This window comes from Gracilinanus agilis, chromosome 2 (genome assembly GCF_016433145.1).
Source record: "Gracilinanus agilis isolate LMUSP501 chromosome 2, AgileGrace, whole genome shotgun sequence".
NCBI lineage: Eukaryota > Metazoa > Chordata > Mammalia > Didelphimorphia > Didelphidae > Gracilinanus > Gracilinanus agilis.
The window spans coordinates 721,834,770-721,862,409 of record NC_058131.1 but is presented as its reverse complement, the minus strand read 5'-3'; the positions used below and the strand labels follow the sequence as shown (position 1 = coordinate 721,862,409).

The 27,640-nt window shown below is 46.2% G+C and overlaps 1 protein-coding gene across 1 annotated transcript in view; it reads left to right on the top strand.

Annotated features, from left to right (window-relative positions):
- Positions 1–27,640, top strand: part of ADAM12 (ADAM metallopeptidase domain 12) — a 377,713-nt gene that overhangs the window by 288,416 nt on the left and 61,657 nt on the right. The gene's annotated exons all lie outside the window — the stretch shown is intronic.

Genomic DNA, 27,640 nt, shown 5'->3' with positions numbered 1-27,640 from the left:
GGTTCACCCGGAGAAGGAAAGACTCCAGGCGGGAAGGAGACCTTTCTTCATGGGTTTGAAAGGCTGTCCCGGAAGGAAGCCTCGACTTTGTTCTCTTGGCTGCAGTGATTGGACAGTCCAAAGATCGCGTCTTGGGGTGGGTGTCAGGAGAAATCCCCCAACAAACGGGCTGCTCAGGAGGGAGCTGCAAGCCTTTAAGGAAGGGCTCCTGCGCGGGGGACAGCGGCAGATTACCGCTGTGCTCGAGTTGTAATACTTGTACTTCTAATGGGCGTCCCGATTGCCTCTGAGCCACAGGGGACACCAGAGTCAGGTAGATCTGAGTTCAAATCCTGCCTCCGACACCTTTAACCTTGGACAAAGTTCTTAACCTCTCTGTGCCTTGATTTCCATTTCTGCAAAATGAAGGGTTTGGACTTGATGGCTTCCCAGGTCCTTCAAAGCTATGGATCCAGGACCCTGTGACAGCTACATTTCTTGGTTTTATATCTCCAGCGCCTGTTCTAGCACTTAATAAATACATGTTGGATTGGCTTGGTGTGCCTTGGTCACAATCTAAATGACCCACCGTCTAAAGTGGGTTCACATTGTACCTTTGGGGCATCTTCCCTCCTGAGGATTCTGTGATTCTAAAGGGCAGCGATGGGTTAATATCAAACTAAATATAGAGGAGCAAAACAGTCTAAGCTAGCTATGAACTAGCTGACACAACCTGTTCTTCCTTTTAACGTGGGCATCCAGAGGGAAATAGGTGACTCCGTCTCTGTACCTCAGTATTACATGCTGCAAAATAGGATAATTACATTGGCTCACAGGCTTTAGGAAATTTGTTTTAAAGCCTAATCCTAGGGGGCAGCTAGGTGACTCAGTGGATTGAGAGCCAAACCTAGAAATGGGAGGTCCTGGGTTCAAATCCAGCCTCAGACACTTTCTACGTGTGTGACCCTGGGCAAGTTGTTTAACCCTCATTGCCCAGCCCTCACCGCTCTCTTTCTTGGATCCAATTCTTAATATTGATTCTAAGATGGAAGGTAAGGGGTTAAAAAAAAAAAAAAGCTTAATCCTAGGTCATAGCTATCTTTGAAGTCCTGAGATGATGTATAGATGTTCTGAGCATGCAACTCTGGTCCAGTCCACTGGGGGATGGGACCAGTAATCCCATCTTCAACATCCGCACAGGGGAGGAGGAAACGGAGTCGTCTTACCCTCCAAGGTGGAGGAATTCAGCCCCCAGTCCTTCATCTGTTCATCTTTGCAGAGAGATTGTGGAGGCTGGTCAAGACGGCCAAATTGCCCAGAGATGTTGAAAACCATGAAAGGCAAATGGAAAGATGCCTAGTGGAGAGGGACAGCCTTGGAATCCATCAACTCTAGATTCAAATTCTGCCCAGGACTCGTTTTATCTCTTTGCTCCTGGGCAGCCGCCTTCATCTCTAAATGTCTTGGGCAGGTCTCCAAGCTGATCCAGAATGCAGACCCGTCTGCCAGTGTAGGGTGGAGGGAAGGTCCCCATCCACCAGGGGTTTGCTACGATGATAAATCCGAGGTTTTCACCCCCCTGGTTTCTGGAAAAGGTCCAGTCATGAAAAGAGCTTTGTAATGGGGAAGACATCGATACAAATTCACCAGATTGCCTAAATAATCATTGAAGCTACCGGCAGAGAGTCCATTCTCAGCACTTTTCCCTTTGCTGAGCTTGCACTTTCCAAAGTCTTTTCGACTTAGTTGCTCATTTACTATTCCTTCCTTCCCGTTCAAAGGGTGGGAGCTTTAATTTACTTCGTTGGAAAGAAAGTTCACAACGAGGTTGGTGAATTAATCACAGAAGTCCAGAGGGAGACAAAGGTCACGCCAACCAGTCAGCTCTCCACAGCCGGCCGCCGCTGCGGCTTCTCTCCCATCTTCCACTTGTCCCACCTCGTCTCTTGTCCTCCTTGTGGAGGAGGGAGCCGACGGGATTCTGCTCACAGAGGAAAGCTGCCTGTACTGCTGCCTTCTCATTCCAGAGAGGGGGCCCATGGTTCTGATGGGCCAGGCCAGGGGAGAAGTAATGCAGCCAGGTTCTACCTCCTGGACCAGGTGGAATGGTGATTGATTTGGGTCCCAGGAGTCCTGGCTCCCACATCTGGCCTGCCTCAGACCGTGTGACTTTGGACAAGTGCCATTCTCTCTCTCTAAACCCCAGTTTCCCAGAACTGGCTTGGGTGATCTGTAGGGTCTCTTCCGGGTGCCATCTCTCCCACGTGTGCCATCTCTAGCTTCCTAACCATGACCAGATGAAAACTTCGAGTGGGAGCTTTGAACAGACGATATACCAAGGGCCTTCCCACTGAGCAGGGAGGGACTCATTCAAGTCAATTCAACAAACATTTACAAACACCTACTCTGGGCCAGGCACTGTGGGAGGTGGTGGGAACACAAAGAGAAAAATGGAAAACGGTCTCTGCTTCCTAGGAACTTCCATCCTATGATGATGTAATCAGAGAAGGAAATGTAGGAGAATTTGAGGAGGGGGAGAGAGGGAGCTCCACTGGCAAGGAAGGGCAGAAAAAAATGGTAGAAGATGTCCCAAGGGATTTCCGAGAGATGGAGTGGAGGGGAAAGGGCATTCCTGGTAGGAGAAGCATCTCTGCAAAGGCAGGAGGTGGGAAATGGAGTGCCAAAGTGTGGAACAGCAAATGGAACTGGTGGGCTGAAGGGTAGAAAATACATGAAGGGACACAAAAAGTAGTGAATCTGAAGCAGGCTGGAAGGAGATTGTGAGGATCTCATGGAAAGGTTGAGGACTTTAGGTCCTAGAGATTATTGACAGTTTTGATGCAGGAGAGTGCTTTGGGAAACTCATTTCAGTGGCTCTCTGAAAGAGGAAGCTGTTACGGTCACTCGGGCTGATGGTGATGAGTTCCAGTGGCAAGAGAGAAGAGGGACACTGAGAAAGCTATTTGGGTGTCGTTTAGGCATGAGTTGTGGGCAAACTACCAGACTGGCTAAATGATTAGATCGAGGGGAGGGGGAAATAGGTCACTGAGGGAGACTGAAGACCCAGGATGACGCAGAAGTCGGAAATCTGGGTGCCTGGAAAGATGGTGGTGCCCCCAACTGAATGAGGGCATTGGGGAAAGGGACGGCCATGAGAAAGGAAGCTTCCAGGTTCTATTTCAAACACATTGTATTTGAGAAACCAATGGGACGTCCAAGTGGCAATTTCATAGGAGACAGCTGGTGATGCAAGGCAGGAGCTCAAGGGAAGGCCTGGAAATAGGTGGAGAGAGTCGGGAGTCAACTGTATAGAGATGTTGGAATCCATGGATGAAATGAGATCCCCATGAGGCAGAGGCTGGAGAGAGAAGAGAGTCCAGGACGGCTCTTTGGGGGGACACTCAAAGTTAGGGGGCAGGATATGCGATGCGATCCAGCAAAGATGTGGTCACTGGGTTGGTGCAGAAGAGGTGGGAGAGGGCTCCGTGTGGCGGTGCCTGCCCACAGTCCCTGCCAGAGGGAGAGGAAGAGGAAGGGAGGCCTTAGGGAGCTCTGAGCAGCTGATTGGGGGTCTTCCTAATTCTAGCACCAATAGCCTCAGAATGAGGGATCAATACCGTCCCAGATCAGAAATGGAGTGAGTCTAAGCTCCCACACTAATGAGCTCTGGGAGTGGCTACTGGGCCTCCAGACAGGGCGAGAGAGGGGGGCTCCCGCTCCCCAAAGACCTTGTGGTCTGATGCCTCCTGAGGACCTTTTCAGCTCCTGAGTCAGGATCCTAGAACTTGTGCCATCCCATAGTCCAAAAAAGTGGAGCCAAGGCTGGACCCAAGCCTCGTAACCCATGCGCTGGCCCCTGAGCAACACCTTTACTGTGATCATTATTACTATTAACAATCATAGCAATGTCAGCGATCACAGGCTGAGTGGATACAAGACCAGGACTAGGGTCAGGAAGATCTGAGTTCAGATTCAGCCTCAGACACACTTACTCGCAGGATGACCCTGAGCAAGTCACTTAACACTTAACCATGCCTCGGTTTCTTTTTCTGTAAAATAGGAATGACAATAGCGCCTTCCTCCCAGGATTTTTCTGAGGATAGAAGGAGTTTAACATGTGTGAAGTATTTCACCAATCTTTAAAGCCCTCACTATTGCTGATAATGATAATAACATTATTATTAACAGTAATAATAATCCTTTCTGTAACAGGGCATGATCTCCCTCATTTCCTTCTTTCTTTCCTTCCTGTTTTTCCCTCGTTTTCTTCCCTTCTTCCCTTCCTCTCTTTTTAAACAACTCTCCAAAGTCATGGCTTTAGAAAGCTCACTAATTCTTGTTCACAAATTCTGAAATCCTTTGGAGGACGAGGTCACCGGAACGATTTCCCCCAAGAGTATTATTGATGAGTCCGTCGTCGAGCTGGAAGCCGCAGGGCCAAACCGGCAGGTTCCGTCCCCCGGCCCTGACTTGGCCCTGATGCCCCCTCGGAGGGCAGGGCTGGAGCGCGTCATCGTGAATGCTCTCCCTTCTCCGAGGGCGAGTGGGTGCGGGCGGGCACCGATGGGTTTTATATCTTCGGTTAGTTAACATTTAAAGCCTGGCCTGGAAATTACTTTTGGCCAAAGTAATCTCCAGGGATAAATGGGGAATGTAATCACTGTTGGATTCGTCCATTAATGAGCTTCCTCGAGCAGGAGCCCTAAGTGTGGGCCATGTTTACGAGCCAGAACGGTTCTGACACTGGCAGCCAAAAAAGCATTAAGCCCGTCTCCCGGGACTGGGGAACAGGAACGAGATAGCGTTCGCCGAGCATCCTGCCCCCTCCAAGGGCTTTGTCCCCGGTGGTTCACAACCCTCACCATCAGCATTAGCTGAGGTCGGGCCTCTGCCTTCATTGGTAGAGGGGACTCCTGGTGAGGGGAATCCCTCTACCAAAGAAGGCTGGAAACTAGTTTGTAACTTTTAGCTTTTAAGAACTGCCAGGAGGCACTTCTACCTAGGATCGTGGAGCCAGTATGTGCCAGAGGCAGGATTTGAACCCAGGTCTTCCTGCCTCTATCCACTATGCCACACAACTGCTATTGTTATTGTTAATTATTGTTATCACTACTATGAGTACTACTACCACCATTATCGGCTCTACTGTTATTGTTGTTGCATGCTCTAAAAAAAGAAATATTCACATCCTGTAACTGGTAAGAATTGCTGCATTTTTTCCTATGGGTAGTTGAGGACGGAGGGCCTGAGTTCCATGAATTGTTTTTTTAAACCCTCACTTTCCATTCCAGAGGCAATATTACGTATTGGTTCCAAGGCAGAAGAGTCGTAAGGGCTGGGGGCCAAGTGACTCACCCAGGATCACACAGTTAGGAAGTATCTGAGGCCAGATTGGAACCCAGGACCTCCCATCTCTGGATCTGACTCTCAAATAGTCAAATGGGGGGGGAGGGGGAGAGAGAGACAGTAATAGATGGATGAACTATTTCAACATAATTATTTTCCTTTGTCATTCATTCTAATATATTTTAGTTTATGAATTTAAAACTATGATTCTGAGAAGGGATCCACAGACTTTGCCAAGCTTCCAAAGGGCTCCAGAATAAACAGGGGAAAAAGATACAAACCTCTGGTCTAGATTAAGAAATGAATTTGAATAATTCACCTGCTCAAAAATCCGGATCAATTCTTTTTGGCTCCAGAGTAAAGAAGCAGCTCATCCGCTAGGAGTTTAAAGCCCTTCCCTCTCTTCCCAGACTTCTTTCATGATTCCTTTTCCTAGACTTCCTATGCCAGCTAGCTGGCCTCCTAGCTCGTCCAGATCACCAGCATCCCATCTTCTCCCTCCATGCCTGCAACTCTCATCTTTCCCACCTTGGCCTCTTGGGTTCTGGAGCTTTCTCAAAAGTCCATCTGTGGGGGGCAGCTGGGTAGCTCAGTGGATTGAGAGTCAGGCCTAGAGACGGGAGGTCCTAGGTTCAAATCTGGCCTCAGACACTTCCCAGCTGTGTGACCCTGGGCAAGTCACTTGACCCCCATTGCCCACCCTTACCACTCTTCCACCTATGAGACAATACACCGAAGTTAAGGGTTTAAAAAAAAAAAAAGTCCATCTGTGGAGCCACCTTTGAGAGGAGCTCATCCCTGAGCCTCTCTCTGATTGTCTGGCACTCCCTCCCTCTTAGACTGTCCCTTTGTTGGCCTTTTGTATAGAGTGATGTTTGCTCCTTTGTACCCACTCCTCTGGATATAAAATCATTGAGGGCAAGGACGCAAGGACGCTGGTTCTCGTTTTCCCATCCCCAGAGGCTAGGACGGTGTCCTGGGCTGGGAGGCGCTCAATAAATGTTTATTGAAAATCAGCGATCGTCTTCCCCAAAGCTCCCCCTCAACAGCCTACGCTATTGGCAGTGAGATTTCCCAGCTGACTGAATATCGTAGTTAACAGACCTCTGAAGGCTGGATTGAGCACTTAAGACTTTTAAGCCAACCAATTTCATAGCTTTTCAGCCGTTCTTAGTGAGCCTTCGGAGGGTCAGGCCCACGGCTATAAAATGGAAATTGGGTAACCAGAAAAATGTAGATTTGGTTTCTTCCTCAAGATTGGAGATTTGGGATATTCAAGAGTCTGAGAGGAACATGGAAGTCAGGCCTAGAGGAAAGAGCTATTGTGTTGTCACACACTTGTGTGGACAGGATTAGGCTCATGGCAGAAGGCATCCGTCCTGGGGCAGATCAGCTCCACCTTAGCTGAGAATTCAGATTGAAATGGTTGTGCCAACCCCGGTGCCCGTCTCCCCCCGTCTCCAGCTGAGTGAGCAAGAGCAGAGACTATCCCTCATGGGCACAGTCTTCGCCTCCTGTCACCAGGGGCATAAAGAGTCCTCACTGTGCTGGATGCAAATCCAAGGAGCAACGTGGAGGTAGTTCTAAGCCTGGGGAAGAAAAGGCTTCGGCTGCCATCGCCTATTGGAAGGGCCGCCCCGAGTAAAATGGAATAGCCTTACTCCGCTCGGCCCTGAGTGCTAGAATAGGAACGACAAATGGGCAGAAGTTACAAAGAGGCAGATGTGGGCTGGTAGCAAAAAACAAACAACTTCTTAACAATGGCAGCTGCCCCAAAGTGGAATGGGCTGCCCGAGAAGGTCTTCTGTTCTTATTCTCTCTCCCCGTCTCTCTCTGTTTCTCTCCTCTGTCTCTCTGTGTGTCTCTGTCTCTGTCTGTCTGGCCATCTCTGTCTGTCTCTCTCATCTCTCCCTCTCTCCAGATGTCTCCAAGAAAAGGCTGAGTGTTCACTCGTTGCCAGGCGTGGGGGTTTAAAGGGGATACCCACTTGGATGAGATCATGGTCTTCCTGGAGCAGTGACCGATCAGCTGCCCGTCACTGGGAGAGAACATGCCACGAGTATGTCACCTCCTTAAATGCCTCCAACCCAACTAGTCTTCAGAGCAGGTAGAAGTATGATGTTGGGGGGGGGCAGCCCAGAGGGTTGACGCACTCAACGCGCCATCATCCGCACTCTGACCCTCTGTAGGACCTCATTATCCACAGGCAGGCCATCTTTCATTTCATCTCTGAGCTGGTGGCTATCGCTCCGGGGCCCACAGTTCTCTCTGCTTTACGCTTCGCATGATGTCATAATGAAAACATCGTCAAACAGTGCTTCTACTAGTAGATCTTTCAAGAACTCTTGCATTATAGTTTTCTTTTAACTTTATTGACTACATTTTGGTTTTGCAATATCTAGATTTCCCACCATCCAGCCTTGACTGTTTTCGCATTTTGGCATCTTTGCCAGGTTGTTAGGTATGAGATGAAATCTCAGTTATTTTCATTTGCATTTCTCTGGTTATTGGTGATTGGGAGCATTCTTTCCTCTGGATGTGAATACTTTGCCATTTTTTTTTGAGAACTATTAGTTCATATCACTTGACCAATTGTCTATTCGAGAATGGCTTCTGGTCTTCAACATTGCCATTTGTTGCCTATCTCAGATGACAAGTCCTCTTCACACTTAGAGTCTTTCCCATTTGTCTACTTTCTTCCTTATCTTAGATGCAAGATTGTGTTTTGCAAAGCTTTTCAATTTTATGTAATCCAAATGGTCTCTTTTATCTTCTGTAATTGGCTCTCTTCCTTGTTTGATTAAGATTTCATCTCCTACCCATTGCTGTGAAAGGTATGTGATCTGCCTCTCTTCTCACTCTTTTCTAGTATAATCTTTATTATTCAGGTCACGAATCCATTTTTAATACGTTATAGACTATTGTAGAAAATATTTATCTAAATCTAATTTCTGTTTTCCAGTTTGCCCAACTGGGTATCAAATAGAGAATCTTTTCCTGCTGTAATTTTTTTTTTCAGTTTATGTAATGCCAGGTTAATGCATTTCAACACTTCTGAATCTCCTTTGTCTAATCTTTTCCACTGTTCTATTCTCCTATTTCTAACCAATACCAAATGGTTTTGTTGACTACGACTTTCTGGTAGAGTTTGAGATACGAAAGTACTATTTCCCCTCCTTCTTTCCTTTTTCTCATGATTTTCCTTGATAGTCTAAATCAAATTTTGTTCCTCCAAGTGAGCTTCGTTATTATTTTATTTAGCTCTGTAAAGTATTCCATTTGATTACAATAGCACCAAATCTTTAAATTAACTTGGATTATATTATCATTTTTATTGTATTGGCATGGCCCAGCCATGACCACTGAATATCCCTCCCACTATTCAAGTTATTCTTTATTTCTTATAGGAGAACTTTGTAATTGAATCAAAGCAGAAATCGAGTGGATTCTGGTAGATTGACTCCCAAACATTGTGTATTATAAAAGTTGCAATTATTTGAGATGAGATTTCCCTTTCTTTCACTGCCGATTATATTTCATTGTTATTATACAGAAATTCCATCAATTTCGTGGGTTTATTTTGTACCTTCATCTTGTATGATTTCAACATCTGGTGGAAGACAGGCTTTATAGTATGGCTCGCCTCTCCTTATGTAAAAGATGATTTTATGGTTGACGCACAATAAGCCCTTTCTGAACCTTTCAAACACTATTCACATCAAAATGTGCAACATTTCTTAAAGGTCTACGACAAAAAAATTATGCTTGGTTGAGTTTGGGATGCAAAGATGAAAGATAACCTTATTCTGACCCGAAGGAGCTGACAATATGGTTCTGACACCGTAGGGCCATTCCTGCTCTCATATGTTCTGAGGTTGGAATAACTCAGAACTGATGATCAAGAGGCTTTAAGAGTCAAAAGATCCGGGATCTAGGTTCCCCTCCGCCATTGACGGATTGGCCAACCTTAACTTCCCTCTGCCTCAGTTGCACTTTGGAAAATACCTATCATAAAATCTCCTCTCCTTATTTACCAGAGTTTCTGTGGGATCGATTGAGTCAGATTTTTAGGGTCCTTAAAAGTTTCAAAGCAACTTTTGAAAATGGCAATGGGTAATCATATGAACTCATATAGACAAAGTGTGCTCCGTTTTACAGAATGGTGGAGTTCTGGGGTTGGCATGACCCCTACTTCACTGTCCCTCTTTGAACAATTGTTTCATATCTTTGTATATTTGCAAACCCCTAAGCACAGGGCTTGGAATATATTAAGTATAAAATAAATATGGAATGATTCATTGCTTCATTATGACTGTAAGTAAACCACCTTCTTTCTCTGGGTTTCAATTTCCTCCTTTATAAAAATGATGGATTGAAGCAAAGATTCCTTCCAATTTTTGTGTTTCTAAAGGACTATATGTTCATGCAAATGGGAATGTAACTTGAGCTTTTTGTTCAAAAAAGCATTTCGGATGCCCTTAAAAGTGCTCGAGGCAGGACTTGAATCCAGGTCCCTTTAGCTCTGAGACTGGCCCATCCATTTCTACCACATGAGGATAAGGACTGGACTTGTGATTCCATTGAGATAGGGAACTTCCAGCAGAGAAAACTCGCTCTCCTGGTGCAGGTCAGCTCCCTCTCTACAACTTATAGCTGAAGGGACTTGCCCAAGATCACAAGCCTAGTGGGTCAGAAGTAGGACCAGAATTCAGGTCTTGTTGGCTGTGAGGCCAGCTCTCTCTCTGCCTCAAAGACTACACAAAAACAGTCCCTGTCCTCAAGACGCTTCTGATCAGATTTCTCTAAAAGAGGGAGTGTTTACCTCTCCAAGACTCTCGAATGTCGTGAGAGATTGAATGGGGCTGCCACTTGCACCCGGATGTCAATAAGCATTGACTGAACACTGCTTCTGGCTCCTTGTAAAAAGGGAGGGACAAGATGTTGTTACTGTCTGTCATTATCTGGCCTTCGTAAAACGTTTGATCCATCCAGAAATAGAATGCCAGGGGGCAGCTGGGCGGCTCAATGGATTGAGAGACAGGAGGTCCTGGGTTCAAATCTGGCCTCAGACCATTCCCAGCTGGGTGACCCTGGGCAAGTCACTTAACCCTCATTGCCCACCCTTACCACTCTTCTGTCTTGGAGCCAATACACAGTATTGATTCTAAGACAGAAGGTGAGGGGTTAAAAAAAAAAAAGAAAAGAAAAGAAATTGAATGCCATGTAATTAAATGCGACAGTACGATACTACTGGGCTTCTCTATCCCAGGTTTTATAACATCTCTTAGTTTTATAAAGATAATTACAACGTTGAAGGATCTTTTCTCATTAAGATTTTGCTTCCCTTTCTCTGCTGTAATCAGTCTGAAATTTTCCATTGAGAGAGAGAGAGAGAGAGAGAGAGAGAGAGAGAGAGAGAGACAGAGACAGAGACAGAGAGACAGAGACAGAGAGAGAGAGACAGAGAGAGAGAGACAGAGAGAGAGAGAGAGACAGAGAGAGAGAGAGACAGAGAGGGAGAGAGAAGGAGAGAGAGAGACAGAGAAAGAAAGAGAGGGAGAGAGAGAAAGAGACAGAGAGGGAGAGAGACAGAGACAGAGACAGAGACAGAGACAGAGACAGAGACAGAGACAGAGACAGAGACAGAGACAGAGACAGAGACAGAGAGACAGACAGAGAGACAGACAGAGAGAGAGAGAGAGAGATGAAAAGAAATGAATGCTCTGGGTTTTCTGCTGAACCAGAATTGGAGGTCTTATTGGTTGACTTTATTTTTGACCAGATGGGTAAAGTAGGCCGTTGAATCTTAACGGTAGTTGAGTTGAATAAAATAAATTGAGAAAGGATCTCCTTCTCTTTTCAAGGGGCTTAAATAATTCACACCAACAAAAGCCTTTGAGGAAGACTATGTCATGAGACCTTACCTTCCCCCCACACCACCCCCCCAAAAAATTTTCAAGATTCCTTCAGATTCCTGATGAGGAGACTCTCTCCCAGTGCATTCTGGTCCTGGCTCTGCAACTTAAAATCTCAGAGGTTCCTGGGTTGCTGGGAGGGTGAGTGGTTTTCCTCAGAGTCACAGTGCCAGGAAGTGCCAGAAGTAGAACTCGTATCTAGATCTTTCTGACTCCAAGGATAATTATAACATGGCACATTGCCTCTCATGAGACCAAACAGCTTGAAGGTATAGCTTTCTAAGGTCCCTAAGAGTTGGCTTATTTGTTCATTTTGCCTAATTCTTAACTCGTTGTAAGATCATAGATTTAAACTTAGTAACGACAACCTTAAAGGTCAACTAATCCAAGCCTCCCGTTTTATAAGAGGGTAAACTGAGGCTAAAAAGGAATATGTCCTATCCAAATTCAGACAGGCAGATTCACAAAGGTAAATACTACCCCTAAAATGCTCTGTTACTCTACAGAATCAATTGTATTGCTTATTTGTATGTGTTTTTTTTAGGGAGGAGTTGATTTATTTTATTTATTTGTTTTGGTCATCGGTAAACAAGTACAATATATTCGCAGTGTCTTTTAGTGGATTTTTCATCTATAAAGATGTTTGCTATAGATTTGTGTTTGTCTGTGTGTGAAAACCTATTCTTTTCTCACATTTTGATGGAAGAACATTTCAATAGAGAGGTAGATCATTCTGCTAAATATCTTGCTAAAGTGAGTTGGTAGTGATTAGTGTCCCTTGGGCACCTTTGTTTTCCCACAGTAATAAACTCTGTGACTTTTCTCCACTTTTTCTATATCCTCCCAATCCTCAGATAATGAAAACTTCAGGGTCCTCAAGATTGTGTAGACTCCAGCATCTTCTTCTGTGGATACTCAGTCTACTCCAACTCTTCTTGCCTTCTCCATTTTCATTTTCTCCCATCTTTAGGGCCTCTTCAGCTTATCAGAGACATTGGTACTGGAATCTAAACTTGGCCATTCCAATAGCAATGTAGAAAAAAATCTTATAATGGAAATGTCAATGGAATCAATCCATTTTCCATCTCTTTGTTGCACCCCTTATAGTTTCATCCTTAAAGGCCCTTTGAATGGCCTGGCTTAATTCAATCTCTTGCCGAACTTTTTCTGAAATTGTTTCTTCCCTCTCTTGCTTTTGGCTATCACTCTCTTCAGTAAGATTTTTCAAACAAGTGAATATTCTTAAATGATATTGCCATTATTTGCCATATCTCTTTACAAGGAAAACAAATATTAGGACCTGAGTTCAAATCCACCTTCAGGCACTTCCTAGCTGTGTGACCCTGGATAAGTTATCTAACCCCAGTTGCCTAGCCCTTACCATTCTTCTGCCATAGATCCAATATTTAGTATAAATTCTAAGACAGAAAGTATGGGTTTAAAAAAGGAAGGAAAGAAGGAGGGAAGGAAGGAAGGGAGGGAGGGAGGGAGAGAGAGAAGGAAAGAAGGAAGGAAGGAAGGAAGGAAGGAAGGAAGGAAGGAAGGAAGGAAGGAAGGAAGGAAGGGAAAAGTTGTTTTAGGCTCTTTTGGCTTCCTTGTTGATGCATTTGCTTGATTGTTAGCCTGTGTCAATAATTGTTCTTGTATCCATTTTCTGTCTTTTAATATCCAAGTAGGTTGAGTTGAAGTCATTTTAATTATATCCTATATTGTCGCCGATTTCTTTTCCTTTCTTCAAATTTGGTGTTGATTGTTGACTTTCCTCTAACAAGTCATTAGTTTCATTGTACATGGAACACTGATTCAGAAATGATTCACTCATCAGTAACCAGTCATTTCCTGTCAAGATGTAACCAATTAAATTTTATTCTGATATTAGTTGCTATATCCAGCTCCTTCTGAGCCTTTTCTTTAAGAAAGTCACAAATGTGTGTATACATAGATGCATACATATGTATGCATATGCATAAGATTTCTGTATCTTTGTACTTTTTTATTCTTTGTACTCTTTTATCCATAACCCTGAACTAAATTTTCCAGCAGTTTTCACTCCTATGCCTGCCTTTCTATTAGAGTCACTGGATATTAAGGTATATGTTGATTGATCTGGAAGGTCTTATTAAATTCTTTGTAGATTTTCTTCTCTCTTCGTCCTCTGTTAATATTAACAAATAAGCCATAATCATCTTTGTAGCATAGAATCACAGCATGTAAATGCTGGAAGGGAACTTGAGGACAATCTTATCCAACATATTTCTCAACAAAAATCACTTCCACATATATTCATTGTCATCATCCAGCCTTTGCTTGAAGACATCCAATGAGGAGAAAGCCCGGGTGTCCATGACTATATATATGGAAAGGAAGTTTTCCTTTTCATCAAGGGGAAATCTACTCCTTTGCAATTTCCTCCAGTGGCTCCCAATTTTGTCCTCTGGAGCCGAGCTCTTTGACATGATGGCCCTTAAGCCCTTGAAGACAGCCATCAGATCCCGCTGTGTTTCCTCTTCTTCAGACTGAACACTCTAGTTCCCTTAACTGAGCCCCATATGGCATGAACTCAAGGGCCATTGGCCCCTCCTGGTCACCCTTCTCTAGATCTTCTCCACCTAATCTATAGTCTTCAGAAAATATGGCGTCCCAGGGCTTCAGATGAGGTCAGACTAAGGCAGGCTGGAGTGTGAACATCCCCTCCCTTAACCTGGACAGGCTTCCTTCTTTAATGGAAACTAAAATTGCACCGACTTTCTGGGGTGTCCCTGTTGGACTTTCTGCTTTTGATTATCTGGAGCATTTCAAGGCCAGATGACTAAGTGCAACACATCATGGCGTGTCCTTTCTTTGGACAGATGTTGAAACTAACTTTGCCAAGTTCTTTCCTCACCTCCTCAGAGAAGCCATGGGCTACCCTTCCATTTAGCAGTAACTTACTTCTGGTTTTGTTTTTCGTAAGAATGTCAAGACTGATAGAATTCAGCTGTCCCACTGGACAAGGACCTTCCCATGTTGACTATTAATTGCTAAGTTATAGACAAGGACCTTACCAAGCACATGCTTAACTACTAAGACTTACAGGCAATCTAAGATCTTATTCCTAATCCCTCTTGCTCCTGTTTCCACCATTCTAGCACCATCACTCCTGAGAGCAGAAAGGAGACCTGTGGGACGGAAGGCCAGTTGGTGTTTTTCTTTGTTTTGCGGGAAAACCATTGGCCAAAGAATCCATTGCTAAGTAGCCAGCCTGGTAGTTACGGGCCTCTTTGTGCTCCTCTTTGCTGGGCATCAGAAAGCAAATATGGTCTGTCATGGGAATCACACTTAAAGCTTCTCTTGTTCATTGAGTCCTTACAGGAAGTACACACCAATGGTCCAGGCTCCAAAAACCCAGAGTCACCTCCATGACCCAGTAATGGCCATAATATCTGTCCCAGACCCAGTAAGGCCTACAGATTTCTGAGAAAGCCTCAAGAAATTATTTACTTCTTCAATCGATGGATTTTAATTAAAGTTGAAACTTGTTTTCAAAGAGATTCACAACCTTTATTTTTTTTAACCCTTAACTTCTGTGTACTGGCTCCTTGGTGGAAGAGTGGTAAGGGTGGGCCATGGGGGTCAAGTGACTTGCCCAGAGTCACACAGCAGGGAAGTGTCTGAGGCCAGATTTGAACCCAGCACCTCCCGTCTCTAGGCCTGACTCTCACTCCACTGAGCCACCCAGCTGCCCACGATTCACAACCTTTAAAAAGAGAAGGTGCCAGCCTCCAATGGTTGAGGGATCTTCCTCACCAGAGAGTTCCTTCTACCAATAAAATTATAAGTTCAGTCGTTATTCCTATCTCTAGTTTTGTTTTGTTTTTTTTTTAAACTCTCACCTTCCATCTTGGAATCAATATTATGTATTGGCTCCAAGGCTGAAGAACCGTAAGGGTTAGTTAACAGACTAACCCTTGCCAAGAGTCACACAGGTAGGAAGTATCTGGGGCCAGATTTGAACCCAGGACCTCTTATCTCTTGGCCTGGCTCTCAATCCACTGAGCCACTAGCTGCCCACCCCTCATCCCAGGTTTTAAAGAAGAGAGACTCTGCTAACATCAAAACACCACTTGCTTAGAGTCCATTTAATTATCCAGTGAAAGGATCTAATTGGCTCAATCCAGACGTCAGCGTAGGAGAAAAAATGAAGTGGTAGAAGTACTCGTAAACCCTCGAAGACGGGGCATCGATTCCAAGTTTGTCCTAGCTTCCTCCAGACATAATTAGATATTGTTCCCTGCAGAGCCCAACGTGGTGTCTGTCATTCAGAGCGAGTCACGCTCCAAGTTTCTCTGCTGTAGGGCTGGGGCGAGGGTCCTCCGCGGGATCGAAGCAGAGGCGAGTCATGGACGTGACAATGGGGAAGCCTCTCTCATGACAATGGTGGCTGCCCCTTGGAAGGCGCCGAGGCGAGGGAGAACGGCCAGGAGAAGCAGTGCTGTCTGGGGGAGTCTAAGCTGTGGGATTTGGGGCTAGTCGCTGCATTTTAGAAGTTGGGGGGATGAAGGGATCCTCTAAGCCACTGCACCCATTCTGCAGACGAGGAAGGTGAGGTTTGAGCGTAGGGGGCCGCTCATCTTCCCACCGATGCCCTTTGGTGGTCCTCTCGGCTTCCCATCTTGCTGGTCTTTGACTCCAGAGGCTCCCCGGTTCTCAGAATCCCACCCCTCCTTCGTAGCCTCCCCTCTTGATGTCTGGCACACAGTGGGACAGGTGGGGAGGCCCTTCGAGAAAGACGCTCCCTCCTTCTCCTCCGCCACGTCACCGTGTCTCACTACGGCCACAGCTGTACAGGGGGGCCCGCCGTGGGGGGACCCAGGCTTCGGACATTAGATAGCCCGCAAAGCGAGACATCATTTTATGAGGTGGGGGACGAAGGGGAGACAGACAGAGGCTGAGCCCTCTTCCATAGCATCCTCTGCCCTTCCTCCCCGGGTCCTCCCTGGCCGGGCTGGACGTCCCTCCTTCTAGTGGCTTCTCTCCCATTTCACCTCCGTCGGTGGTCATTTACGGAATGCCTAAACGCAGAGCCTGGACCTAATCCTCTCTGTTTCCCATAATGCTTCTCGTGTCATGGTCCCGGATGAAAGCTCGCTGAGGGAGTGAATGACGTTTTTATTCAGAGTGAGGGGGTGCCCTCAGGGGAGCAGATTCTGGGGGCCTCAGCAAGGGTGCTCTTCAGAGCTGGCTTTCTAGTCTTTCCCTCCCGTTCCTCTCCCGTGTGCCATGCCCTGACCCGGTACCAGGCACTCTGCCCACAAAGACAAATGAAAGCCGTCCCTGCCCTCAGGATGCCCATCATCTCCTGGCGGGGGGGGGGCTGCCCACAGACTGATAAACCCCAAACGTATAGGAAGCAAAAAGCACTTTTTAAATGCCTGCCGCGTGCCAGGCACTGTGCTGGGCACTAACGGCACAAGGGAGGGGCGGGAGACAGCTGGCACCGAGCTCGGCCCAAACAAGATCTGGACAGCATGAACTGGGGAAGGAATTCTGGTGCAGGAAGATCCTGGGAGGGCAGAATGAAAAGGCGGCCCAACGGACCGTACCTGAGTGAGCTGAGCAAAGATTTCTGGGAGCACCCCCGGTTTAGAGAGGAGACCAGCCGGGCACCTTGAACATTCCTGTGGGCAGCTGCCCCCCCAAAAAGGGCCCCCCAGAAGAGCTGCACACACCCGTGCTGGGAGAGCCATGGCTGTGGGCGTCCAGAGAGGCGAGAGCCGGTGCTGGCTGTGGAGGGGGCTGTGGAGGGGCTGCCACGGTGCTGATCAGACCCTGTTCTTCAGCCCCATGAAAACCCCGAACTCGGACCTCCTGGAATGCAGGAAGAAGGCTGACCCCGAGCAGCGGCCGGAGAGAGCTGCTCAGGCATTCCAGCCAGGGCGCCCCGACAGTGCCAGCTCCGGCACACGTTGATAAAGAGGCTTCGGATGAAGCCCCCCCCCCCAGGAGACTCCCCACACAGCTAAGGCCGCTCCCGGCAGTTCTCAAGGGCACCTCAAGGGCACCGTGACCAGAGCAGGCGCGAAGGCTCAGCCGCGTCCCGGGGCAGCCCCTCGCGGTCCTGAGATGGCCCCCTCGAGCCCACTTTGAATGCCAACATTGGGCACAGGCTGCTTCCTAGGCTGATGGGCTCACGGCCATGTGGCATTCAGTCCGACCTTTCCTTGTGGGTACAATGGATCATCTCCCTTCTTTTGGGGGTCAGATGACCCGACACAGAGGTCAGAAAAATGCCCGAACGTCATCCAGGCCTTTGCCCAGACCGCTAAGGGTGTCTTTAGGGACAAGACGGTGGTCAGAGGTCATCGGGGCGCTGGTTCTGTAAGTGTCGGGAGAACCATCAGACTGGAAGGTGGGCCCGATGGATCCCCATAAAAGTGAAAGGAAGCTTCTGCTGGAGCGTTCACAGAAGCAGAGGCTCTCCATAGACTGGAGGCCACGAGGCCAGCCTCCACCTGAGAAAGAGTCCCCAAATGATTGGTTTAATCCACTCTGCATGTTTGTTACGAGGAGGGGGGGGGGAATGCTTGTTAATGGAAAAACAAACTGAACTTTAAAATGATTTTAACTCTTTTTAATCCCCGTGACAGTGTACCCAGGATTTTGCTCCAAGATTTTGACAAAGGGAAGGCCAGTACTCTGTCTAGGCCCTCTTCCTCATGTCTCTCTTTTTGTTTTTAACCTTTACTTTCCTCCTTAGAATCAATATTGTGTATTGATTTTCAAGACAAAAGAGCAGTAAGGGCTAAGCAATGGGGGTCAAGTGACTTGCCCAGGGTCATACAGCTAGGACATATCTGAGGCCAGATTTGAACTCAGAGTCTCCTGTCTTTAGACCTGGCACTCGATCCACTGGGCCATTTGGCTTCTCCTCCCACCCTCTTTTCATCTCCCTCTCTCTCTCTCTTTGATCTCATCAGCTCTCATGGTTTAAAGTAAACTCTCAGGGGCAGTAACCCCCATTGCTAGCTCTTACCACTCTTCTGCCTTAGAACCAATACAAGTACTGATTCCAAGATGGAAGGAAAGTGTTTTTAAAAATAAAATAAACTCTTATCTCCATGGAGATGATTCAAATATTATTACTACTAATAATATAGCTAGTATTTATATAGATTTATAAAACTTCACCTTGATTCTTACTCCAAACCTGTGACATAAATGACAAGCATTTATGAAGTACCTGCTGTATGCCAGGACCAGTACTGGATGCTGAAGATACACATTTGATGAATAAAATAGCCCCGACTTGCTCTTTCTCTCCAGCCTCCATGCCCCCTGAGCACCCATCCCACATCACCAATGGCCTGCTAGACCATTTGTCCTGGGAGGTCTCATGAGCATCCCAAGCCAGAATCCATTCTCTTTCCCCCACCCTCTTCTAAACCAGCTTCTCTCTGTCAGGCTCCACCATCTTCCAGACACATCCTTGACTTTCCTCTCCTGGACAGTTGTACCCTCATATCCCTTCTGAGTCGGACTTCTGAAATACTCGCTAGTCACACGACTGTCAAAGAGAAGTAAGAGGAATAGCTCAATATCTCAAGAGGTTTCAGCAACTCCCTATGCCACTGTATTTGTATTGGGTTCAAATTCTTCTTTTTGGCATTTAATTAAGGCCCTTTACATTCTAGCTCCAGCCTTTCTTCCAGACTGATCTCATTAGTCTTCCATCTTTCTCTCTATCTATACTATGGTTTTTTTTTAACCCTTGTACTTCAGTATATTGTCTCATAGGTGGAAGATTGGTAAGGGTGGGCAATGGGGGTCAAGTGACTTGCCCAGGGTCACACAGCTGGGAAGTGGCTGAGGCCAGATTTGAACCTAGGACCTCCTGTCTCTAGGCCTAACTTCTATACTATGTTTTGATCAAACTGAACTCCTTGCTTTTTCCCATCCATGATATTCCATTTCCCACCTCCATTCCTTTTCACCAACTGTCTCCCATATGAGGCATGCCCTCCCTCCTCCCCTTGACTTCTTTCTACTCAGGTACCACCTCCTACTAGAAGTCTTACCTGATTCTCCCAGTTGTTTATGTTCCACTCCCTGAAATTCCTTTATGTTCCCTTCATGAGTATTTCCACCTGCCTCTGTTTCCCTCCTCTGTATTATTTAACCTTGATAGTTATTTTGTTTTGTCTCTGCATAACCAGTTCCCAGACCATAATTGGAGCTCAGGAAATAAATGTGTGTGGAACTGAATTGAACCCACATCCTTCTGAGGTGCCCGGGTTTGAATCTTGACCTCAATGGTTTCCCCATTTGTAAATGAACAGGCTGGAGTAGATCTTCAAGCTCTCTCCCAGGTCTAATCTCTTCTCTTTCACAACTCTACCCAACCAAGAGTGTCTACACTTGCTATGTCCAATGCCCTGCCCCTTGTTCACCCCTCATCCCCTTGGAGAGACCATGGTGGAGCCCAAAGAGCACCAGCCTCCATGGGGTTGGACTAGGAGGTTCAACCTTTCTGGCTCCAAATTTAGGGTGCCATGATCCTCAGAGCCACTCGGCTCCCCTAAAACTGCTTTCTTGTCTCTCGACTCTCGGCTCCTTCCTGCTTCCCTTTCTCATCCTGCCCACCTTGGAGCATCAACACGGATGACCACCACCTCCCTCCTGGATAGTTTTCCTCCCGCTCCTCTCGTGGCAGCCCCTTCTGGTCCCCTCCCTATTTCTCCCATGGATCCTTCTCAGGGTCCTGGGGGGCTTCCTCATTCTCCTTGTACTCCATGAGGCTCTGTGGCTGGGTGAGTTATGGAAGCCATCCGTACCTCAGTTTCCTGATGAGCAGAATACCACCTCCCAGGCTTATTAGGAGGCTGCAGTGGACAGTGTCTGTTATTCAGATCAGCTCCGGTTACTCTCTCGTTTCTTTCTTCTTTCACCGGCCCCAAGGCCAGGAAAGTGCTTGGCTCGAGCTCTGGGGTCTCCTTAATGGCTAGAAGGAAAGGAAAAGATTAGCTCAAAGAAGTAAACAGTTTCTAATTAAGCTCTCAATCTGTTAGTGTCTGTCCAAGCCCAGCCCTGAACAAGCCATGGTGGTTCATGGGAGGCGGCTAGTGGATCTCTCCTAGAAAGGGTTCTCCCTTGCCTGGCCCAGCTCAGGGGTATCAGAGGTCCTGTGGGTGGGGGTGGGAGTCCTTTCATTGGGGTGATGAATGCATTGGTATGTCAGTCCTCATAAGGGAAGCCAAGATGCGCCAGGACTTGGAGGAAGAGAGACGTCCCTTCCATTCCTTTATTCCTTCAGCAACATTTAGGAACCCCCTGATGTGGCCCAGGGGGCAGCGGGAGTTTAGTTATGACGATCGTTTGGGCTGGGAGCTTCTTGAGGTGGTGATTCGTTTTGTCTCCAAAGCCTGACACAGAACCCACCCTCACGGAGCTGACAGTCTAAGAGGAAGGGGAGGCTCTTTTACTGCCCTCCTGCCCCAACTTACCAGCTTAGTTTTCTGCCCTCCATGATCCAGCAAGAAAGCCTGACACATTGTTGGCAATTAATAGAACTTAATGCTTGTTTGATTGACTGTCAAATTGATTAGAAGGCTGTAAAACAAAGCACTCTGGGAGAGGCATGGCAGATGATTACTATTGACCAGAAAAATCAAGGAAGACTTCCAGGTGGAGGTGGCATTTCAACAAGACTTTAAAGATTGGAAAAGACAAAATTGGGAGAGGGAGACATTCCAGGGCTTAGGGGTAGCCTGAGCAAAGACATGGAAGAGAGAGCATGGGGGCTGTTCAAGGGACAGAGCAGCATCCAAAACAGGTGAGCCACACCAGAAGAACCCTGGGTAGAAAACAATTCTAGTTCCTCAAATGGGTCCAAGAAGGCTTGTGGCATCTGCTACCTTCACAGAGTCATAGTGGGATTGTGTGCGTGTGTGCCTGTGCGTGCTTGTAGACATATTAGCCTCCATCACTTTGGAGACAGATACCACCAGGTTGGTCCCAGGGTGGAAAGTTTCGTGACCAGGAACACTCTTCCTCCGAGACTAAGTCATGGCAGAATCGGAAGGGATTCTAGTTCTACCACCAGAAGGGACCTCAAGGGCCATCCACTTCAGCCCCTCACTTGACAGAGGAGGAAACTGAGGCCTGGAGAAAGGAAGTCGTTTGCCTTCAAAAGTAGATCCAAGCATCTCACTTCAGTCCTCTGACTCTGGTTAGCTCTCTCCACTGCACCACCCTGTCCTCTTGGCTGTGATCACAATTGGTGGAGAGTGCGTGTACCCACAATCACAGTCACATAATGAATGGGGACACAGATCCACATTTTACTAAACTTCCTACAACCAAGCCTGCACAGTTAAGAGACTCACCAGTGTTCATCTGGCACCATCTTTGTTTGAGCCCCTTCCAGATGTGTTTGGCTGGTTTGGGGGATGGACCGTAGGCTGTAGGTCAAAGTTCACACATGTATGGGGGCAGAGGTGTATAGTTCCCGATTATAAGATGCATCTTATCTTCCATTTAACCCTTCCCTTATGGCCCTGCTTTGAAGCATGGGTCATTAGCATCAGAGGTCAGTGAGTCAACTCAATCTCCATTTCTCAGAGATTTGAAATTCAGCTTGAGATTCCCGCCCCGCTAAGGTCTATTAATGGCATATTCCAGGGGAGTTCAAGGTATGGTGAAAAGAGCACTGGGTAGGAGCTATGAGATCTGGGTTCAAACCCCAGACAAGATATTCTGTTTACCAACTTAGGACCTCAGACAAAGTCCCTTCACCTTTCTGGGGCCTAATTTATTCCATTGACAAACAAAGAGAATGGATTAGATAATTTTCAAATTCTAGAGCTATGTTCCCATCGCTAGGCTCCTAGGTGGTATAGTCAATAGTGTCCTGGAGTCCAAAAGATACACGTTTGATTCTGGCCTCAGACCCTTACTGGCCGTGTGACTTTGGGCAAGTCATTGAACCTCTGTCAACCTCAGTTTTCTCCTCTGTAAAATGAGGAAGTCTCTTCCAGCTTTAATCTATGATCTGTTGACTAAATGAGAGCAGGTTGGTGGCACAGTGGATAGAGCGGCAGGCCTAGAGTCTGGAAGACTCTCTTCCTGAGTTCAAATCTGGCCTTAGACACTTCCTAGCTATATGACCTTGGGAAAGTTCCTTCTTCATTTGTAAAATGAGCTGAGGAAGGAAATGGCAAACCACTCCAGTATCTCTGCCAAGAAAATTCCAAATAGGGTCAGGCAGAGTCAGACATGACTGAAACGATTAAGAAGCAACAAATGACAAGATGGCCTCTGGGACTTCAGGACATCCCAGTGCTTGGTTGGACTTGTGATCTCATCTGTGGGATATTCCCTCCAATGAGTCAGGCCATGACATGTCCATGCCTGCCCCTACTGTGAGAGACTTGGCCAAAGGCAATGTTCTAGTGACTTGAGTTCCCATTCTGGGGAGGACCCAACTTCCAATCCCTCTTAGAAATTTATTGCCTGAACTAGTCACTACAGTGCTCCTAACCTCTGTTTCCTCCTCCTTTAAAATGAGGACAATCTTACGTTACTAGCATCTACCTCTCATGTTTTAGATGAGATTCCTCATCTAAAGAGCTTTGTAAACCTTCCAATACTATATAAATGCTGGTTGGTAGTAATAGTTGTTGTACTAGTACTAATAGTAATTTATGGAAGTGAATAAACATTGATTAAGTACCTTCTATCTACCAGGCACTATGCTAAATCCTTTATAAATATCATCCCTTTTGATCTTCATATCAGTCCTGTAAAGTAGATGCTAATACTATCCCCATTTTAAAGGTGAGGAAACTGAAGCAAATAGATTAAGTGACATCTGAGGCCAAATTTGAACTCAAGTCTTCTTGAGTCCAGATCCACTGTGCCACCAGCTAGGTGATGATGATGATCAGACAATATTTGTTAAGTTCCTCCTATGTACCAGGCACTGTACTAAGCACACCGTGGTGATAATGATGATGATCTTTGTATTTCCATAAGTTTGGTATGGAGTAGAAAAGGAGAGAGAGCTTCCATCCTCACTTTCTCCACAGGCCAGTAGAGCTCCTGGACCACCGGTCAGTTTTCCCTTACTCTCAGTATGACCGGACCACATTTTTACCCTCGAAACTATAGAGCTTCTTAAATATAGACCCATCCATCCTCTTGGATTTTTAACTCTTTTGACTGGAGAAACGACTTCATTTTTGGCTCCTTACCTTTGCTATTGTTTTCTTGATTGCATGTCATGATAGTATTCGGTGATAGTACACTATGGTAGTACGCCATGATAGCCCGCCATGATAGAATACCATGAGAGTACCTCATAACATGCCATGAGAGTACACCATGATAGTATGTAGTATTATAGGGAAAACCAGGAGAGTTGACTTAAATATTAATGTGGGCTCAGTGGGGTGGATAAGAGACAGGAAAGGACAATGTGTAAGATTTTACAAGCCAGGGAACCAGGTTTAACTATAAAGGGAATGACCGTTGACAGAAATGGCAGTTAAGCCTGAATAACTGTCACTCTGCCCCACCCAGCCTGGAATAACTTCAGAGTATTAAATACACACAAGGAGGACTTTGAAGTCCTAGAAAACGCAGAAGGAAACAGTTTAGTTATAATATGAGGGGCTAGGAAAGGGGGTTAGGTGAAGCTATGACTAACTACCCAGGTCTGGAGTCAAAAGGGGTAAGATCCTTAGCCAGCCTGGCTTCTGCCAGGTTTTGACAGCTTGGCTAAGGACCAGAGGAAAAGGGCTTGGATTTGGGGGTCTCACAACTAATCCAGAGATGTCTTCAGGATACCAGGAACCAACTCCTCCATAGCCGATGATCCAAAGTAACCAGGTAGGGAGAGACGTCTGCAGACTGTCCACCAGATCACAGGCCACTTCCCTACTCAGAGTTGACTCGCAGGATTGATGTCTTCTGCCTTTTCAACCTTCACCACTCACCAAGATCCCAGGGAATCAGGGTATAATTCCACTTCCTCTGAGGTCTCCCAGGGTCAGTTACAGCTTGTCCCAACCACCATGGAGTCCATCCTAGAGAGAGAGGCCCACTTCCTGCTTCCCCATTCCATTTGGAATTCTCAAGCCCTTCCTGTTAGGTCTCCCAAATAATAACTAAGTAATCCTCCTCACAACAGCAGTGATAACGCACTATGATAGTACACCATGATAGTCCACCATGATGGTATGCCATGAAAGTACATCATAACATGCCATGAGAGTACCCCATGATAGTATGCAATGATAATACATTATGATAGTATACCATGATGGTACATCATGATAGCCCGCCATGATAGCCCACCATGATAACATTTCATAGTAGTATATCATAATAGTTAAGGAAGCCCAAGACCCAGAGGAAGGGTACCCACTGGAAGGGCACTCAATGAGCCTTATGTCCATCCCTACTCATTTACAGAATTCTCCAACCTGCCTCCCCCAGAAGAACCTGAACATTATCATCGTTCTGTTCATCAGATGCCAGAAAATGTTCCCTGGTGATCTGCCTCAATAGTCATCCCACTATTATTCATTATGCCTTGGTGTATTCTGGGTCCTGTTCCAGATGCCAAAATTTTTTAAATGACTATAACAGGCACCCAAATCAATGGAATACAAGATGGGATGTATTTGAAGGGGTTTGAACCCTGCTTGATGGTCACTAGTCCTTTGATCTCTCTGAGATTCTGTTTCCTCATCTATAAAATGGAAATAAGAAATACTAGCACTGTTTGCTTTCAAGGATTGTCATGGGCAAAACACTTTATAACTTTATAGGGATATAGAGATGGTAATTATTACCTTTCTGGAAGGGGGGCCAAAGACAGACATAGTCATAGGAAAATAGAGGAGAGGGTGGATTTTTAGAACTAGGGGAGGGGATGATTTTTAAAAATTGTAGAGAAAATAGCACCTGCCCTGGATCTTGAAAAGAGAGCAGGATAACTGGATTGTATATGGATCTGGATCTGGAAAAATCAGAAGAGGCCATATAGACCAATCCTCTCTTTTTACATATGAAGAAACTGAGTCTCAAGAAAATTAGGGGACGAGGAGAGGCCATTGAGATGTGAATGTTCTTTAAAACATAAACCAGATGATAAGCAGAAGAAAATCAAAGAACTTAAGATAAATGCATCAAAATCTTCCCCAGAGGATAGGAATTTGGGGGACTTTCAGCCTCACTCCCCTTTCTGGCCTTAGGCTGCTCTCTGGCCCAGGGTCTTATTCATATGCCATGTTCTGAAAATATCTCTTAAAGATGCTCATGGAAATCTCGGCCTGGAATTTGTCCTGGCAATGCTCCATAGAATTTTATTTCTTAGAGAATCTCGCCAGCCCCAATGATGACAACCTCCCTTATCTGTGGAATGGAATTAGCTGTGTTATTTGTTCTGAGGGCGCCCTGATCAAAATGATTGGAAAAGAAATCTAAACCACTATAAAATGTGATGTATTGCTCTTCTCTGGAAAAAGCAATAAAGCTGCCTGTTTCCTTTGCCGGAAGAGGAGAATTGCTGCCTACGCAGTGGGTGCCCCTTTTAGATTTCCTCCTTGTTAGGATTTTATTGACAAAGGAGTGGCCAGCCTTGCAGGGCAGGTCAAGGAGCTTCTAACTCAATGATCTCTCAGTAAAGGCTTGGAGCTCTCACATCTTTGCAGAGAGCCTGCTAGGGAGAAGGAACAAGTTCTGGGAGAAGGCAGTCCCTGCAGTGGCTCTTTGTGTGTGCGCCATGTCCTCCCCAGTGTACATGCTGCCAAACTTTCTGTCCTCTATTCAGATGTGTGAGTTATTTAGCTCTCCATTTGCCCTGTATGCATATTCAGCCACTGGAAAATCACTCAGTTTGGATCTCAGCTGTGGGCAGATTTGCCTTATTTCAGTTCTACCATTTGGGGGGTCTAAGAAAGGAGTGCCAGCCATCTTAAATATGTGGTGATTGCTATAAGGAAGAGAAAAGCGCAGAGCTACCATTCAGTAAAGGCCAAATAAATCACTGCCGTCTTAGCTTCCTGGGTAAAACCAGGCCACTTGCTTTAGCCTCATGATTAGATGAAAGCTATGATGATCTGAGTCAAAGATGTAAACACACTGGCCACAGACCAGATGAGGATGAAATGGGGAAATATTTAACCACAGAAGTAAAAAGACAATAAAACATAGATTGTGTGAATAGGTGCTTTTCTAGGTCTGTAAGGGGATTGCAGGGATCCTGATATATGTTCTGGTGGTCCCGGTTTCTACTGGAGTTCGACACCACTGATCTAAATGACCTGGAAAGTCTTTCTAGTTCTAAACTTGTGTCCTCACAAACCTATTGATCTTGTGATCTGCGAAGGGGAAATTAGGGTGAAGAGAGCTAGACTTTCAGAGCTGAAAGTACCTGTCCAAGCTGTGTCTGAACCAGAATTCCTCTCTATCATGGATAGATGGATGGATGGATGGATGGATGGATGGATGGATGGATGGATGAATGGATGGAAAAAACAGGCAGCACTTACTACATGTGAGGCACTGGCCTACACCCTGGGAATACAAATACATTGACAATAGTCCTTGCCCTCAAGGAAGATATATTCTAATAGGGAGATTAAGTTCATATGAGATTGGAGACCAGAAAAGAGATATTTTGCCTCATCAAGTGACAGGTATGGTGCCTCGAGCCAAAAGGGAAAAGGTTGACTTGCCCTTTCCCACACCAATGGAGAACTGATTTCTTTATGATTCCAGAACTAGGAAGGTGGGGTTGGAGAGGACAAGGTAAGAGAGGGAGGTAGGCACACTAACAAAAAAATGTCCATGGAGGTAAAGGAAGCATAACTGGAGCCAGTCTAGTGGTGGAGGACCACATGAGGCGCCCATCCTTAGCCAGCAGGCTTCCTGCTACTCCCTAAAACCATCCAGGGAAGGGGATCCCATGTCACACCCACGTGAACTGATGAGATGTCCAAAGTGCAGCTGGATGTGTTCTTCTAAATGTGAAAATGTCCAGAATGGCTGCATGTTCTATTGTGATCTCTTTGAATCTCTCAGTCAGTGAGTTTTTCTTGAATGGCGGCTCTGTATGGGGTAGGCATTGTGCTGGCTGCTGGAGAGGGAAAAGCAAAAACGATTAAGCTCCTGCCCTCAAAGGACCTACCTTCCTGGAGGCCTTCCTGGGAGTGGTGTCCAGGGAAGGGAACTTCAGGGCAAGGGAGTTACCTTGTCAGTAAAGACAGCAGTCACTGGCTCCTCGTGCCCTTCGCAGGGATAAACATAACACGGATTTGTTACTGAGGGCAGGGGCTGAGCTGCCTGTGCCGGCTGGGCCTGGTGGCCTCAATAAGATGAAGCCTGGAACAGTTGAGAGATGGCAGCACGTGGAGTCC